The following is a 15,809-nucleotide window of genomic DNA, read 5'->3' on the forward strand; positions in this document are numbered from 1 at the left end:
TACTGTACAGGACAGGCTGGAGCACCAGGAATACTATACAAGACAGGCTGGAGCACCAGGAATACTGTACAGGACAGGCTGGAGCACCAGGAATACTGTACAGGACAGGCTGGAGCACCAGGAATACTGTACAGGACAGACTGGAGCACCAGGAATACTGTACAGGACAGGCTGGAGCACCAGGAATACTGTACAGGACAGGCTGGAGCACCAGGAATATGGTACAAGAGAGGGGGATCACTTTTTAAACCAAAGAGAGAGAGAGAGTCCGTTTAGCATTAGAAAACGGCCCAGACGAGCTCAACATAAATAAATATTTGGACTGTGGCTGAGACAAGTTGTTTTAAATTAAAACGGAAAAGTTAGACCTCAGATTTTCTTAACATGAGGGACGGAGCTAGGGGAAAACCCTGGCTGCCTTGCCAAGTCAACCAGGAGTGTTGAATGAAAGGCTCGTTCCTAGTGTCTAGGCTGCAGTGCATTGGGTGGACTGACTGGACACTGGAAACCAAAAGGTCTAATTAAGGGGGTCCTCTGATGGTCAGACAAACCTGAGCCGACAGCAGGGGTCACTATGCTGGCCCACAAACCCCCTGTGACCCCCACACCTGCCTGGCTGCATTAGCCCGGATGTGTCCGAGTGATGTGGACACCCCGAGTCTGAGGCACGGGTACTGACAAAACAACACTGGACCTACAGTACTGACGCAACAGTACAGTACCGACCTCACACTGGACATACAGTACTGACACAACCCTATCTACAACACACTGGACCTACAGTACTGACAACCCTACCTACAACACACTGGACCTACAGTACTGACACAACCCTACCTACAACACACTGGACCTACAGTACTGACACAACCCTACCTACAACACACTGGACCTACAGTACTGACACAACCCTACCTACAACACACTGGACCTACAGTACTGACACAACCCTACCTACAACACACTGGACCTACAGTACTGACACAACCCTACCTACAACACACTGGACCTACAGTACTGACACAACCCTACCTACAACACACTGGACCTACAGTACTGACACAACCCTACCTACAACACACTGGACATACAGTACTGACACAACCCTATCTACAACACACTGGACCTACAGTACTGACAACCCTACCTACAACACACTGGACCTACAGTACTGACACAACCCTACCTACAACACACTGGACCTACAGTACTGACACAACCCTGCCTACAACACACTGGACCTACAGTACTGACACAACCCTACCTACAACACACTGGACCTACAGTACTGACACAACCCTACCTACAACACACTGGACCTACAGTACTGACACAACCCTACCTACAACACACTGGACCTACAGTACTGACACAACCCTACCTACAACACACTGGACCTACAGTACTGACACAACCCTACCTACAACACACTGGACCTACAGTACTGACACAACCCTACCTACAACACACTGGACCTACAGTACTGACACAACCCTACCTACAACACACTGGACCTACAGTACTGACACAACCCTACCTACAACACACTGGACCTACAGTACTGACACAACCCTACCTACAACACACTGGACCTACAGTACTGACACAACCCTACCTACAACACACTGGACCTACAGTACTGACACAACCCTACCTACAACACACTGGACCTACAGTACTGACACAACCCTACCTACAACACAGAGTACTGAACAGTATAGTACAGCCATGGATGTGTCATGACTCACACTGGACCTACAGTACAGGGCCCGGTTTCCCGATGGATCTTAGGCTTACCAGTGTTTTAACTATGCATCTTTCCTACAACGGCCGAAGATGTAACGCTGAGAGAACGTTCGCTAAGTGCGTCGTTGGAGCATGTGTCTGATCGAAAGAAAGGCAGCGCTGCTCTCAGATCAGCTTTCCTTACTCAAATCTTACGTTAACGTTAGAATTACTCCACAACACTGACGACGGATCAGCTCCTAGAGAGATATTATGACGTAATGGCTGCATATATTGAGGGGGCTTATTGTAATGCTTACCCTATAAAGAATGCACTCAATCACAGATTCATTACAGAACACAAGCCTAGACCGACTGTGGTCAAAATACCATTCATGGTACACATTCAACTTAAATCCAAATGCATGAATAGAATACTGTACTGAATGTCTCTTCCAGACACCTGGATCTCCTAAATCAACCCTGTTCATTCACAGACAGAGGCATGTTTTGTCTGGGCTGTTTGGGGTTTGTAGCGGTGCTGCGTTCTACAAAGAGCCTCAACACTCGCTACAATAACGGGAGCTCAGTGTGGGTTGTTGGGGGACTGGGGGCTCTGGTCTGAGCGAGCGGGGTCGGCCTGGTATACAGCAGTGTCAAAAGTTCATGCCCTCCCTGGGGCATTCACACAGTAAAACAAAGAGATCACACAGACTGCGCTAGCGAGCGCCACGCTAACGAGGCTGATCGTTACTGTGGCGCCACCTGTCTCCCTCATCCAATTAGGCTGAACAAGACCAAGGTGCTAATCAACCGGCTGACCAGCCTAGAGGGGAGAGGAGAGGGGGAGAGGAGAGGGGGAACAGGAAAAACAATAGGATCAAAGAGAAGAGGAAAAAAACGAGCAGAGAAAGGTAGGGGGAGGGAAAGAGATGGAGAGAGAGGGAGCGAGAGAGTGAGGAAGAGAGGGATTGAGCGAGAGTGAGAGAGATGGGGGGAGACAGAGAGCAAGAGCCAGGGCAGAATAAGAGACACCTCTTTCTCCGTTTACAGCTCGAGCAAACTGAGACAACATCCAAAGTTCAAATGTTTTATTATAAAACATGAAAGTACAGCAGAGTCCTGATTGGTGCTCTGTGGATGAACAGATAATTGGTCCAGTAAAAGTAGGAGAGGTCAAAAGGGAGGGACAAAGCAGACGGGCTGCACAGTTGGAGTGGGAGCGAGGCGCCCAGAAGGACTGGGTGTGCTCTGAGGTTCACAGAAGCTGTAATTATGGGAAAAAGGCATGCGTGTTTACAATATCACACTCTTCCTAACAAGCACTAATTGCGTGTGTGCAGTGAGCGCATGTAGGAATGTCTGAGCACAGCCAGAGTGCAGGGAGAGTTCAGTGAGGAGTTTGGTCAACGGACGACGTGGTTTGTGTCAAACCTGTCAAAAACAATATACACAGCGAAATATAAGACTGAGGTAATTGGGGCTTGTTAGAACACCCAGATAAATTAAACAAAATTTGGTTAGATTAGAAAACACTCCAACTGGTAAATTAACAATGAGTCTGAAGAATACTATTGATGCCCAAAATAACTCCTAATGAGGGAGAAAGAGGCTCAGAAAGACAGGCGTGAAGGATTTTCTGTTGGTGCATTAATTCATGTCCAGACGCAAACATGTGTAGTGATCACATACATGTGTGTGTGTGTGTGTGTGTGTGTGTGTGTGTGTGTGTGTGTGTGTGTGTGTGTGTGTGTGTGTGTGTGTGTGTGTGTGTGTGTGTGTGTGTGTGTGTGTGTGTGTGTGTGTGTGTGTGTGTGTGTGTGTGTGTGTGAGACACATACTCTCTGCCCCTTTATCACAATGAGGGCAAACAGCCGTGCCCCCTGTGTCCTAATATGTGTAGGACCATCCGTCACGCTTGGCTTCCTAAACATAGTCTAGTCTCTGTTGGTTATAGTTAGCACCAGAATCTCTGTGCAACAGAGCCCTACCCTAGTGCACAGCCTGGGTCCTGCCCTTCTCTCTCTCCACCAATCATAGTCCAGTCGCTGTTACAGTGGGACTCTGTGTGCCATAGAGAGAGCCCTGTTCTACAATCACTCTCCGGTCCACACTCCCCAGTCTCCACCCCCAAGCTCCAGTCATTCACCCCCAGCTTTACCAAACATGTAGTCCCAGTCTACCCAGAGCCTCTGTGCCATAAAGCCTGTCTCTCCACCAAACACAGACCAGTCTAAGTATCGCTGACTGGAGTGCTAACAGTGGTGTGTATTCGTGGGTGCCAAGGGAAGCCAAGCATTCCCCAACAATTGACCAAGAAAAAAAGAAAAATATATAATTGATTGATCTTTCATCTCTCCGTGTTTCATAATTTTTCTTCAATTCGCAAGGGGCTCCAGAGAACGCATCCGAGTGAGCGAAACAGCTTGCTCGGACGCTGTAGATGTGTAGCCCATCTGTGATGCTGTCTGGTCAAAAAGTGTATGATATTGTTGCCGCTCGTAGCATTGAATGCAAGGGAAGCCAGCATGCATTTGGCCTCCCTTGATGAAAAATATATAAAATAATAGCCCATCAGAGTTGAGCTAAATTGAGTGAGCTCAACTGTGAATGGTCCTGGCGCACCAAAAACAAGTGTCAAGGGAAGCCAGTTTGGATTTGGCTTCACACCAATCACATCAAAAGCCCCCAAATTACTGAATTGTTGCATCTCATTGTGTTGTTGTCCTATGGTGGCTAGCTAGCTAGCAAAAATGGTCCCTTTCCTAAATAAACTATGGATTGAGATAGGGATTTGGACTTGCGGTTTTACTTAATTCTCTGTACTGGCCAATGATTATAACAGCGATTCTGATCCAACCATTAATTCATACATTGTTGTGCCCCTGGCCTGAGAGGATGGAGGTTCAATATGTAGCTAGATGTAGAAGGCGAATGTTAACTAGCTAACGTTGCCCATGAAAATAAGTTAGGCTAGCGAGCAAGCGTTTTAGCCAGTTAGCCTAGAAACTAAAAGCATGTAGCCTACTCTATGACAGTCATAGACCGTTTCGGCAACATGAAAGAGAGAAGGATGGCATTGGCGTTTCTCTACAAGTAGGGGGAGTCAACATGTTTATTCTACTTGCACTCACGCACACAAAAATCAGAACCAAGGACAGCCACATCATATTTAGCTTCCGTTGATTGGACACAGTTGTTTTTGGTATGTTTCAGTTGTCACTGTATTAGACTAAGCGCGGGTGATTTGATGATGTTGAAATGTTGTCAGGGGTCAGGGGTCATCAACTACTAATTGAGAAGGTCCAGGTGACACACATTTCCTAGATGGCAAAGGTCCGGATGGATATCATCCTTTATCAACACTGTGGTACAGCGTAGTAACAAACATAGTCTTCTACAACTTAGGAAACATGTTGTTGTATAAAATGTACATTAAAATACATTCAACGAGATAATTAGACATTTGAACGAATGACTTCTTTCTTTTGAATGTAAACATGTGCATCATCATTGCTGAAGAACCAAAGCGGTTGCATAGTTGTCCAGGAAAGAAGTGCACTGTGAACCATTGTACATGGGCCTTGAATTATTAAATAATATTAAAATTAAATAAGGTGCTTTTTTTTGGGAGAACAAAGGCGAGTTGTTAAAAAAAGTAGCATCTGAATGCACAGAAAGCCAATGTGGGCCGTGCAATGTTCATGTATGTCACTCTGGGCCTCCTGCCAATACTTTGAACTTCGGCACAAATGGTGTGAGAGCAACTCTGAGACACTGGTGCAGGTGTTCATTGGTGAGCCTGGTGTGATATTCGTTTTTACTAAATGCAATATTTGCTTTGTGGACTTCACCGGACAGATGTTGCTCTCCGGTTTTGTGATGAAACAAAAGGTGTGGTTGAATTTATTCTGCCACTGTGTCTTCTTATTATAACGCTGGCAAGGCATATGAACTAACAGGTTATAGAGCAAACAACGAAATTATCACAATTAACACTTAGGTTGTAATATGGCTTTTTTTCTGTCTAGACTTCCCCAGTTATTTTACCCACACACCACTACTGCTGGCTAACACAGTGTTTAAAGGCACATTAACCAGCCATATACTCTCCCCCCAAAGAATAGCCCCTTCTTAAAAAGACAATCCAAGCCATTGTGATTAATGATGTTTTTATTCATGTCGTTTTATGGCTCTATAATTTGTAGGGTATTAATAGTCACATAGCCCACACCCTCCAGCCAGCCAAGGTGTAGTGAGACTATGTACCTGCTGTATGTTGAGTTTGATTGAGAGGGAGAGGGAAAGCCCAGGGAAAGAGTCTGCTGCGTATATTTTCCATGTTCACTCCCTCTCAACACTGAGCAGCTGAAAGCTCTTCTGTCTGCGAGTGGCACAAGGGTCGCAGTGACACTTAGTACATACACCTTACCTCCTTGACCACTTGGCTATTTGTTTCATCTCTTCTCTACACTTCACCCCCTCACACCCTTGTTTTGTTACCTTGACCACTTGCCCACTCTCCCCAATAGAGGTAACGCAGAGAGTAAAGGGTTCACCCACCTATGTCTGTGTGTCTCTCAGTCACTCCCGGCTATTCCACACAGCCCAGATGTAGAGCTTGTATTCCGGTCACCTGCCCAAGACAAGAGATAGAGACAACAAATGACAACTCTGACAAAGGCTTCAGAACTGACAATGCTATCCATCAGGAAAACAATCAATAGGGAGAAAGATAAATGAAAGGGGAGACATACAGAAGACACTCGCTAACACACAGTAGAAGGGCTGTGAAAGTTGGAAAGGATAAAGCGAGGGAGAGAAAGAGATGGAAAAGGATAAGTATTTTTAGCCCGCGTTGCACATGACCGACTGTCACTTGCTGTAATAATTGACGTGTCATAAGGTCCTGTTCTCCACGGTCACACACAGTACTGGAGGCACACAGCTGTTGTTGCTTTGGCTGCAGACAGACACTTTAACAGAACAACACCAGTTAGACACACAACGTGAGTAGGAGGAGAGTGTTTGACGAGCCTGTTTCTCTCTCGCTTTTTCTCTTTCCGTCCCTCTCTCATCTTCTCTGAGTCTGACATTCCCTCCTTATCTCTCCAAACAGAAGTTAAGTTGCAGTCGTTTCATGTCACTAAATCTCTGATGTTCACTTGTCACACTTTCCTCCTCACGGGACAATGACTGGAAGGTCACACACAGCTCACCTGCGTGACCACAATCAGATTACAGACACACACACTCACTCATACTTATCTATTATCTCTGCCTCTGTGACGGTCTGGATCCCGACAATAATAAATAGAGATGGATCAAGATAGGGCCAGTCTGATGGGTGGCCATGTTGTTTCTGTCTGAGTGATGGGTGGTCATGTTGTTTCTGTCTGAGTGATGGGTGGCCATGTTGTTTCTGTCTGAGTGATGGGTGGCCATGTTGTTTCTGTCTGAGTGATGGGTGGACATGTTGTTTTTGTCTGAGTGATGGGTGGCCATGTTGTTTCTGTCTGAGTGATGGGTGGCCATGTTGTTTCTGTCTGAGTGATGGGTGGCCATGTTGTTTCTGTCTGAGTGATGGGTGGCCATGTTGTTTCTGTCTGAGTGATGGGTGGCCATGTTGTTTCTGTCTGAGTGATGGGTGGCCATGTTGTTTTTGTCTGAGTGATGGGTGGCCATGTTGTTTCTGTCTGAGTGATGGGTGGCCATGTTGTTTCTGTCTGAGTGATGGGTGGCCATGTTGTTTCTGTCTGAGTGATGGGTGGCCATGTTGTTTTTGTCTATGTGATGGGTAGCCATGTTGTTTCTGTCTGAGTGATGGGTGGACATGTTGTTTCTGTCTGAGTGATGGGTGGCCATGTTGTTTTTGTCTATGTGATGGGTGGCCATGTTGTTTGTGCCTGAGTGAGGACACGGCTCCTCTCTACATCCCACTGAGACTGAGGGAGGTCACAGTCCTTCCTGACTCTTCCCAGGCTCTCTCTCTCAGCAGAGCAGAACGTTCTCCCGGTTCCTCTGCGGCCTGGGAGCCCCAGGCTCATTAGATAGTGACACAGATACGGACCCAGCCTCACAAGCCTCAGCCGCCTCTGTGGTCCATCTGCTGTTCTACTGAACTCCTCCTGAACCCAGCAGCACCAACTAACCCACTGGAGGACGATGCAACATCAACACACTGGCCACTTTTACCAGACTTTGTACTGACAAACCCAACAGCAGACAAACATATTATTTAGTCACCATCTTATATACAGTTGTTTACTTATTGTGTACAGTGCATTCGGAAAGTTTTTAGACCCCTTCACTTTTTCCACATTTTGTTACGTTACAACCTTATTCTAAAATATACATTTTTTGTATCCTCATCAATCTACACACAATACCCCACAATGACAAAGCTAAAACAGGTTTTTAGACATTTTGCTAATTTATTAAACGTAAAAAACAGAAATACCTTTTTCAGTTCTGCCCACAAATTTTCTATAGGATTGAGGTCAGGGCTTTGTGATGGCCACTCCAATACCTTGACTTTGTTGTCCTTAAGCCATTTTGCCACAACTTTGGAAGTATCCTTGGGGTCACTGTCCATTTGGAAGACCCATTTGTGACTAAGCTTTAACTTCCTGACTGATGTCTTGAGACGTTGCTTCAATATAGCCACATAATTTTCCATCCTCATGATGCCATCTATTTTGTGAAGTGCACCAGTCCCTCCTGCAGCAAAGCACCCCCACAATATGATGCTGTCACCCCCGTGCTTCACGGTTGGGATGGTGTTCTTCGGCTTGAAGCAACATCTTAAGACATCAGTCAGGAAGCTTGGCCGCAATGGGTCTTCCAAATGAACAATTACCCCAAGCATACTTCCAAAGTTATGGCCATTTGGCTGAAGGACAACAAAGTCAAGATATTGGAGTGGCCATCACAAAGCCCTGACTCAATCCTATAGAAAATGTGTGGACAGAACTGAAAAAGTGTGTGCGAGCAAGGAGGCCTACAAACCTGACTCGGTTACACCAGCTCTTTCAGGAGGAATGGGCCAAAATTCACCCAACTTATTGTGGGAAGCTTGTGGAAGGCTATCCGAAACACTTGACCCAAGTTAAACAATTTAAAGGCAATGCTACCAAATACTAATTGAGTGTATGTTAACTTCTGACCTACTGGGAATGCGATGATAGAAATAAAAGCTGAAATAAATCATTCTCTCTATTATTATTCTGACATTTCACATTCTTAAAATAAAGTAGTGATCCTAACTGACCTAAGACGGGGCATTTTACTAGGATTAAATGTATTTGGCTAAGGTGTATGTAAACTTCCGACTTCAACTGTACCTACTACTGTGCATACCATTTTCTTCCATATGATATACTGTCTGTATACACCACGTATTTATATTCTGGAATCTGACACAGGCGCACTCTAATATATCTATTCTGGATTGTTAATTGGACTCGTTCTGTCATTTCTTGATTTCTTGTTTCGATTTTTGATGATTGTGTATTTGTATTGTAATTGCGAGTCATTCTATTGCATTGTGGAAGCTAGTAACATAAGTATTTCGCTGCACCTGCTAGAACACCTGCACATATAAACTTTGATTTGATTCTTGACTGAACAAGTCACTACCAACTCATGTCCTGTAATTCCACTTGTTGGTTCTCCGTTGTTACCACTGTAGTGGGTGAGACTGTATCCTTAGGCCTTGTAAAAACAGGTGAAATTTGAACCGCCCCCTCCTCATCCCTATCTCCCAGTCTGCTCTGAGGACCACGTCTGACTGGTTAACCATCTGTTGCCGTGTTTGCTGGGAAGGGAAGCCCGTGGGCCCTGTAATCCTGGCAGGGAAACCCTGTCTCTGGTCTGCTGGCTGACCTATTGTTCATTGTCAATCAGACGCTGCTTTCCTTAATTAGGAGAAACGCTCCAGCAGTCTGGGTCGAGCCCCAGCCTTCCAGTGGAAAAGACCAGCTGTATTACTGTACCTCTCTCTCACTCTCTCTCTGGTGTACAGATCCAGGATCTTCATTTGATCACCCTGATGTAAAACTTGTAGTGTATTTGAGGTTAAAAAGGCTTTTGAAGTTTGTAATTTCCCCCAAAATCTCCATTAATTATAATAATAATAATTCACATTTCCTGTTGCTGCAGGATGATTTTCCTGCTGTAGCAAACTGGCTCAAATTAAGATGCTTCATATGTAATGTCAGGCTTAAAATGCAATTATCTGTATTGATAAAACTACTATACAGTCTGTATGTGCAAATCACATGAATTACTCCCAACATAACACTTTATAAATTCACACAGTTTTCTCAACATTTGAAACACAACGAAGTCAACAGCCTATGAACACAGATATCCGCAGCACCACACTCACATCTCATCTACCCCTCCCTTCACTGATCTACTCTGACGAAACACATGGTGGAAAAACAGACACCTACTCTCCTGTGTGTCCGCTAATAAAACAATGTTCACATGCAGCTCTGATCTGGAACGGAACAAATGGCAACAATTACAACATCAAACCTCAGCTTAGATGATGTAGGCATGTTATTATTCTTATTTTAATTGCTCACAATTGGCTCAACTTCAGCAAGACTAACACTAAAAAGTCAAGAAACCACAACTGAAGTTGATGCAGCACAGTCGACATACACCATTGTCTTAGTTACGTATGTTGGTCTTTTAATTTGTTTCTGTTCATTTCTGAGGTAAATTATTGGGGCGCCGCGAAAACCAAGTGCCATCTTTTAATTTAGGCCTGCCATCACTTGAAATACGGCCTTGATATTCTCAACATTCAAATAACAAAGAAGCACTTGATGTTTCTGAACGAGGTTTTTTGTCTGTATAAAGAGTTGTGTGACACATATGAATGCTGAGATGAACAATAGTTTGTTTCAGCTCTTCACATCTGTCTGACATTACAGAGCACTTTGGCCATAATTCACGTGCAGTGGAGTGGAAAAACAAGAGCAAGGATGGAAATAACTGAATTGATCCTTCTCTGACATCCAACTGCACAGAGATCATAGAGCAGGGTTCCTCAATAGCTGGTGATTTTATTTGGCACCCCAAGTTTTCTGAGCAAAAAAAAAAAACCTTGTTAAATGTTTACTAAATCATTTTCGTTGTTGGACATAAATTACTGTACAATCACCAGGGAATCAGCTCAAAGTATTCCCACGCATAAATAGAGAGGTTGTCACGTTCTGACCATAGTTCTTTTGTGTTTTCTTTGTTTTAGTGTTGGTCAGGACATGAGCTGAGTGGGCATTCTATGTTGTGTGTCTAGTTTTCTGTTTCTATGTTTGACCTGATATGGTTCTCAATCAGAGGCAGGTGTTAGTCATTGTCTCTGATTGGGAACCATATTTAGGTAGCCTGTTTTGTGTTGAGTTTTGTGGGTGGTTGTTTCCTGTCTTTGTGTCTATGCACCAGATAGGACTGTTTCGGTTTTTCACATTTGTTGTTTTTGTATTTGTAGTGTTCACGTTTATGTTCTTTATTAAACATGATGAACACTAACCACGCTGCGCTTTGGTCCTCTCCTTCGTCCACAGAAGAAAACCGTTACAGAGGTACATGTGATCGTATCCCAATGTAATCAAGGTTTGAAATGATTCTGTATTTGTTAAATACTATATCTGTTTGGGATTCTTGCGGTCAATTTGTAGTGTACAAATGATTTATAACTATGTTCCGGCCCCCCGACCCTCCACTCAAGGAAAAATCGTCTTATGGCTGAATGTAATTGGGACCCCTGTCATAGAGAGAAGCTGTGTTTTAAGACGGATAAATCCAATAAATACCATATTTGAAATGGTGTAATGCAGGCATTCCCACTGGGCACACTGGTTGAATCAACATTGTTTCTGCATCATTTCAATGAAATTACATTGAACCAACGTGGAATAGAAGTTGAATTGACGTCTGAGCCCAGTGGGTTGCTTCTATATTATACAACGGGTGGGTCTAATCCTGAATGCTGATTGGTTAAAAGGGAAAGGGGGATAGCTAGTCAGTTGTACAACTGAATGCATTCAACTGAAATGTGTCTTCTGCATTTAACCCAACCCTTCTGAATCAGCCGGTGTTATTTTAACAAGTGACCACCAGCTAAATCTATGACGTTAAAATGCCTATTTACTCTGTTCCATCTGACTGCGCAATCCACTGCCTCATCAGCCCAGCCAGACAATTTATAAACTTGATCTCCACTATAAAAAGCAACTAGACCTTATCTCCCATTTCTTTTAGACTAACATTTAGTTTTCTGTCTCTCTGACATTTGCAACATTGTTTCAATATTCAAATTCAATCTCCAGCTGTCCCATAGTAATGAACGTGTTGGGAGTTGAGATGAGACAGACAGGCAGGCAGTGTTTCTTAACCAGTTGAAATCATGAATCAGCTGGTATCAACTTTATGGATGTACAGTGCCTTCAGAAAGTATTCAGACCCCTTGACTTTTTCCACATTTTGATACGTTACAGCCTTATTCTAAAATGTATTAAAATAGTTTTTTTCACATCATCAATCTACATACAATATCCCATAATGACAAAGAAAATCTTTTTTTTAGATTATTTTGCTAATGTTTTTTTTTATATATATATATTTTTTAAGGAAAATATCACAATTACATAAGTAATCAGTACTTTGTTCTTGGGTATGACGCTAAAAGCTTGGCACCCCTGTATTTGGGAAGTTTCTCCCATTCTTGTCTGCAGATCCTCTCAAGCTCTGCCAGGTTGGATGGGGAGCGTTGATGCACAGCTAATTTCACGTCTCTCTCGCGATGTTTGATCGGGTTTAAGTCCGGGCTCTGGCTGGGCCACTCAAGAACATTCAGAGACTTTTCCCAATGCCACTCCTGCGTTGTCTTAGCTGTGTGCTTAGGGTCGTTGTTCTGTTAGAAGATGAACCTTCACCCCAGTCTAAGGTCCTGAGCGCTCTGGTGCAGGTTTTCATCAAGGATCTCTCTGTACTATGCTCCGTTCATTTTTCCCTCGATCCTGACTAGTCTCCCAGTCCCTGCTGCTGAAATCATCCCCACAGCATGATGCTGCCACCACCATGCTTCACCATAGGGTTTCCTCCAGATGTGACGCTTGGCATTCAGGCCAAAGAGTTCAATCTTGATTTCATCAGACCAGAGAATCTTGTTTCTCTTAGACTGAGAGTTTTTAGCTGCCTTTTGGCAAACTCCAAGCGGGCTGTCACGTGCCTTTTCCTGAGGAGTGGCTACCATCTGGCCACTCTACCGTAAAGGCCTTATTGGTGGAGAGCTGCACAGATGGTTGTCGTTCTGGAAGGTTCTCCCATCTCCACAGAGGAACTCTAGAGCTCTGTCAGAGTGACCGTTGGGTTATTGGTCATCTCATAGCAAAGGATCTGAATACTTACGTAAATAAGGTATCCGTTTTTTTATTTTTAATACATTTGTCAAAATTTCTAAAACCTGTTTTCGCTTTGTCCTTATTAGGTATTATGTGTAGATTGCTGAGGATAACATTTGTTTAAATACATTTTAGAATAAAGCTGTAACCTAACAAAATGTTGAAAAAGTCAAGGGGTCTGAACACTTTCCGAAGGCCCTGTATACAAAGAAATGTCAGTAGAAAACAGGTAGAAGGAAACGAAGTGCAGCTTGTTTGCAGTGTTTCCAGCGTCAGTCTGAAGTGATTGTGTTCGCTGTGTTGTTGGCTAGCTCCTCTGAACAACAGTGTCCTGACGAGAGAGCACATTTTCTATGCCAGGTGAAATCAAGCCTCATTAGCTCATTGTTATTGATGTCTCCAAATAAATGTCACCAGAAAACGGCTTAAACAAATGCAGATGTAGCTACTTTTTGCTGTTATTCTGGCTGCACTCTTTAACGTGACTGTGTAAGTTAACCGTAGTTGGCTAGCTAGCAAGCAAGGGCTAAGAACGTTGCCAGCCAGTATGCAATGGAACATTTAGAATGAACGACAAAAATAACGTTTTTGATGAAAATATGTCAATCATTATTTGAATATGTTGGTAACCCGTTGTATAAAAGTGGTAATGCCCAAGAGGATATATTGCAACAGTTCGACTTCGTCTTGGGCCTAACAACACCCGTGCCGATTTATCCTCCAAACACTGGCTACTTGGGCATTATCACTTAAATATATATGGTGCACAACTAGAAACAGACTCAAAATATCATACTGTACAATAATACAGTGTACCATCAAACTGCAGTACGCATGGAATAAAAAAAAACATACAGAAATCATTGTGATGTGTCTTCATCCGTTAAAAGAACTGCCAACAGAATCCAGAATAGAGAACAGTATGAGCAGGGCCCAGCAGGGTACGAGAACCGTGACCTACTGTAAGTAGGACACACACTGCCATGAAAAATACAATGAAAGCATGAAGGAATGACAAACTCCGGCTTTAACTCAATCTCATCAGATAACAGTCTAACTGAGGCAGAACCACAGGCAATGAAGAAACACAGTCACACACACACATACACACAGTCCCATTTGACCATACACACACTGGCGAGCAGCGAGACAGATGACATTAACAGGAGGCGTGTGAGAAGCCTCTTATCAGCAGAACCTCAACCTATACCTGGAAATGAGAAGCAGATTAAGCTATCAGCTACTGTACATTCCAAAGATGTCTAGCTTTTCCCCCTGATGTTGTTGTTTGCTCTCTCCCAATGATAGCGCCGACGAAAACACAGGAAGTGGGTTGCAGGGCGATGGAGCTCACATCGATCGGTAGGCCCGCCTGTCTCTCTGTATGAGCTGGGTGATGCCTTCCCTCCTCTCCTTCCCCCAGCTCCAGAGTTTCTGCTGCTAATGTATCTCACTATTCCCCCGTCCCGGGCTGCCTTGGCACGGAGTAGTCGATAAGTAATGGCAACGCTATCCATCTCTGAAACATCACTCCTTGACTTACTGTAAGAGCGCATCACTGTGGCCACCACTTTCAACATTGCTGACATGGAGGTAACAAACACCAGCCAGCCCAGTGCATGATCTGTGACGATCAGATACAACTAACAGGTCCGGTAGATTTCTACATCAGACAGGTCCCAGACAACAGACCTTTTAGTGTCTAGATTCAGTATTTCTATTAGCCAGAGTATAAGACTGCACATACTATTAGTTGATCGTCAAGGTTGAAATTAAGCTGTATGGTATCCCAACTATCAATCAGAATACAGTATGATGACATTTTACATTCTCTGAAATAAATAAAAACTGTCGATTTATATTATTTGAAATCAGATTTCTCCCTGGTAAAAGAAAGGTAAAATAAAATGTAAATAAATGTACTGAAACTAACTCTAGACTATGCAGGTTGGTTTAGCATTCACTTCATTTGACTCCCTCTTAGAAGCTTGAGAAAGTCATTGCGTTTTGCCGTAATCCTTGATGGCCATTCGCTGAGCCATAATGAAATGCAATCTCTTACTTTTGGGAGTGATCTTTTTGGAGGAATACACTAAACTTGAAAGTGTTTCATATTAAAATGGAATGCATTCAAATCTAAGATCCCTCTAAGCCAGTGGAAAGACCTGGTTCTCACATCTCTAAACCCCTAAAGAGCCTTCGTTCTGGCTTTTCTTTCTCCTTGGCATTTCATTAATCAATCATTGCTTGGCCAGGGAGTTTACTCACCTTGTCAGTCTAAAAGTGGCTGATTAAAATTTATGGAGAAACAATTACCGCCTTCGGAGTGGTGCCCGTTACCTAGAAGAGCAGTGCCCAACCTTCAGGAGGGAGGGCATCTTTGAACCCATCATATCATCAATTAAACAATTCCCTGAAAACATGACATGTACAGTACGACCTGCTCATCATAACGCTGTACAGTAGTCGGTGAGTCGCGTTGATCGTGGCAACCCTCTGACCTCCCCCTGCCCTTCCCCAACACACAGAATGCAACCTATCAAACACATGTCATTTGATTACTAACAGCTTGCATTTGTTTGACTTTTCCTTGACATTTTGATAGCAAGCCTGTATGTAAATGAGAGTAGAAGTGCTATTCTTCCTGTGTGAACACGGGCCACAGGT

At 43.8% G+C, this 15,809-nt stretch overlaps 1 protein-coding gene across 2 annotated transcripts in view; it reads right to left on the minus strand.

The window, feature by feature from the left end:
- LOC139543841 (bone morphogenetic protein receptor type-1B-like) overlaps positions 1-15,809 on the minus strand; it is a 114,030-nt gene that overhangs the window by 48,510 nt on the left and 49,711 nt on the right. For both annotated transcript variants that reach the window (XM_071350313.1, XM_071350314.1), the window contains exon 3: positions 6,289-6,361. The gene's annotated coding sequence lies outside the window, so the exon portion shown is untranslated. The remainder of the gene's footprint in view (positions 1-6,288; positions 6,362-15,809) is intronic.

This window comes from Salvelinus alpinus, chromosome 18 (genome assembly GCF_045679555.1).
Source record: "Salvelinus alpinus chromosome 18, SLU_Salpinus.1, whole genome shotgun sequence".
NCBI lineage: Eukaryota > Metazoa > Chordata > Actinopteri > Salmoniformes > Salmonidae > Salvelinus > Salvelinus alpinus.